The sequence below is a fragment of the Miniopterus schreibersii genome (assembly GCF_964146895.1).
Source record: "Miniopterus schreibersii genome assembly, chromosome: X".
NCBI classification, from domain to species: domain Eukaryota; kingdom Metazoa; phylum Chordata; class Mammalia; order Chiroptera; family Miniopteridae; genus Miniopterus; species Miniopterus schreibersii.
Genome location: NC_138104.1, coordinates 10,869,078 through 10,872,827, shown reverse-complemented (window position 1 = coordinate 10,872,827; position 3,750 = coordinate 10,869,078).

Below are 3,750 nucleotides of genomic sequence, written 5' to 3'. Positions count from 1 at the left end.
AAGAGCACTCAATTTCCCTGCTTCAGACTTGAAGCTCATAACTTATCACCCTCTAGGATCAAAAGAAAATGCCACTCTCCTCAGGTATAAATATTGCCTGAAGTCACCCTGGGCATTTAAGGTTTTAATTGTCTTCCTTTAAAGCATCTGCTCCAGATGCTAGCTGAGGATAGGGTGACAGCCTCCTGGGCTGGGCCCATCTCCACCGGTGCTTCCCATGAGGTGATCTATCAGTCATGGCACTGGCTTGAGGTGCTGCCCAGCTGACAAATGACTTTGAGAGTGCCTCTTGGCTTTTTATTCTTTCCCTTCCTTGCCTTCTTGGCTTTCACTGCTAACAGGTGGGGAGGGTATCACCTCCTTCTTCCTGCCCTGGTAGCACGTCCATCTAAAAGGCATCCCTGGGGGCTTGACATTCCAGGTCTTCAGTTTCTTACATTGATTTCCTCAGATCACATCAAGTCATAATCTCCTTTCCTGCAGGGAAAAGACACTTCCACCTCTTCCTCCATATCCTCTTAGCTACTTGCTTTGGGTCAAGAGACCTAAAAAGGCCATTTCTCATTTCCATCTTGTCTTCCCTTGTTTTCTCCCCTGGGATGTCTCTGCATTCATGGCCCTGAGATGCCTTACCAGTCTGGAATGTCCACGGCGAGCCAATCCTCTGAATCATAGACTTAAAGAAATTGGAAAGAGCAGAGCTCATTAGGCTGTCATTTCCCCAGTTTCCTTCACTGACCTGGATGTCTTCCTACTGGCTTGATGATGTGCTTCCCTGCTCCATCGTCCCGCTGGGCTTTGAGGCTCTGTCTACATGGTCCCAGAAAGGTGAAGAAAAAGGCATGAATCTGAGCAATCCAAGCAAAATCCCCAGTATTGTCTCAGTGATTTGGGCATCCTAGTACAAAACACTATTTCAGTACAAGGCTCCAAGATAATTCCCTCTAATAGGTGTCACAGATGTGGAGCTGGAAAGGACCTTGCAGCTCATGGGTTCAAAGACCTGTTCCTTTTTTGGTTTATACCTTTATTGAGATATAACTGACATACATTAACCTGCACAATTTGCATGCCGTGTAAAAAACTTGTTACAATTTGCTGTGTTATGACATATACATACCTCCGTGAAACCATCACTGCCATCTAGTTTCTATCACTCCCTAAAATCTCCTTCTGGCCCTTTGTAACTCCTCATTCCACCCCTTCCCTGCTCTTCCCAGACAACCACTGATTTGCTTTCTGTTACTACATAGTTCTGTATGGTTTTCATTGTCTACAACTTTACATAAATGAAATAACACAATAAGCATTTTTCGCTGGCTCCTTTCACTCAGAATAATTATTTTGAGAAGCATTCATGTTGTTGTGTGTATTAATAGTGTCATATGTATTAGTAGGTTGTTTCCATTTTTTGGCTGTTGTGAAAAATACTGCTATGAACACGCATGTACAAATTTTTATATATATGTATGTCTTCAATGATCTTGGGTATATGCCTATGAGTATTTACCTGGGTCATATGATAACTCTGTTTAACCTTTTTAAAATTAAAGCATAGTTGGCATACGATATTATATTAACTTCAGGTATACAGCAAGATGACTTGACATTTATATACCTTACGATGTTCAACATTTTAAGGAACCACCAAGCTATTCTCCAAAGCAGCTGCTCCATTTTACAGCCCCACCAGCCAAGTGTGAGGTTCTATTTTTCTTCATCTCACCATTTTATTGCTCATCTTTCTTATTTTAGCCATCCTACTGATGTGAAGTGGTATCTCATTATGGTTTTGATTTGTATTTCCCTGGTGATTACTGATATGGAGCATCTTTTAATGGTTTTTATACATCTTCTTTGGAGAAGTATCTATTCAAGTCCTTTGCCTACTTTTAAAATTGAGATATAGTGCACACAACATGAAATGCACCATCTAAGTTGTCAAATTTATTGTCAGAAAGTTGATCGTAATATTCCCTTAGTATCCTTTTAATATCTGTAGAATCTGTAGATATATCACCTGTCATTGCTCATATTTGTAATTTATGTCTTCTTTCTTCTTCTGATCAGTCTGGCTAGAGATTTATCACTTCTATCAGTCTTCTCAAAGAATGAGCTTTTGGTTTTATTTATTCTATTGTTTATTTATAGTCTATTTCCTAGATTTCTCCTCTGATCTTTATTATTTCCTGTCTTCTACTTAACTTTGGTTTAATTTGTTTACCTTTCTCTAGTTTTATGATGGAAGCTGAAAATCATTGAGACTTTTTTTCTAATATAGGAATTTAGTGCCATCCCACAAATTTGGATATGTTCTGCTTTTATCTTTACTCATTTCAAAATACTTTCTAATGTTCCTTTTAATTTCTTTTTTGCCCCATGGATTATTTAGAAGTGTGTGATTTAGTTTTGAGATATTTGAAAAGTTTTCAATAGATCTGTTATTGGCTTCTAATTTAAATTCTTGTAATCAGAGAATATACTTTGTATAACTTGCATTCTTTTTTAATTTTTAATCCTCATTGGAGGATATGTTTATTGATGAGAGAGAGAGAGAGAGAGAGAGAGAGAGAGAGAGAGAGAGAGAGAGAGAGAGAGAGAGAGAAACATTGATGGGATCAAACCCACAACCTGGGTATGTGCCCTGACCAGGGATCGAATCTGCAACCTTTTGGTGCATGGGATGATGCTCCAACCAACTGAGCCACCTGGCTTGGGTTAACTTGGGGTTTTCTTAATTTTTTGAGACTTGTGATATGCCTCAGAATATGGCCTATCTCCCTTGGTAAATGTGCTATATGCCTTTGAAAAGAACATGCATTCTGCTATGTGGGGTGGAGTGTTTATAAATGTCACTAGGTCAGGTTGGTTGATAGTGTTATTCATATCTCCTATATCCTTGCTGAATTTCTGTCTACTTACTCTATAAATTATTGAGAGATGGATGTTGAAATGTCCAACTGCACTTGTGGATTTTTCTGTTTCTACTTGTAGTTCCGTCAGCTTTTGCTTCACATATTTTGAAGCTCTATTACTAGGTACATAAATACTTAGGATTGTTGTCTTCTCGATGAATTGACTCTTTATCACTATGAAATGACCTTCTTTAACTTTGGTAATCATTTTTGCTTTAAAATCTACTTTATCTCATCTTATTATAGCCATTCCAAATTTCTTTTGATTAGTGTTAACATGGTATACCTTTTCCCCATAATTGTATTTTTTAAATCTATTTTTAACTTTATAGTCAAAATGCTTTACTTGTAGGGAGCATGTAATTGGTTCTTGATTTTATATCCAATCTGACAACCTCTGCCTTTTATTTGTTTTTAAACCATTCACATTTCATTTGATTGTTGATATAGTTAGGTTTAAATCTATTGTTTGGTTATTTGTTTTCTACTTGACCCATCTGTTCTATTTCCTTTTTTCTTTTTTCTGTATTCTTTGGGATTAATTTAATATTTTTTATGATTCCATTTTATTTCTTCTTTTTTGTTATTTTACTGATTACTTTTAGTTTTAAACATCTTTAACTTATCTAAGTTGATCTTCAGGTGATATATACCACATCACATATACTATAAAGACTTTACAATTGTATAGGCCCTTTTCTCCCCTCCCGACCTTTGTGTTATCATTGTCAGACATTTTATGTTTACAAAGACAATAAACTCCACACTACATTATTATTATTTTTGCTTAAACAGTGCAGTATCAAAGATATTTAAATCATTATTTTAAACCTTA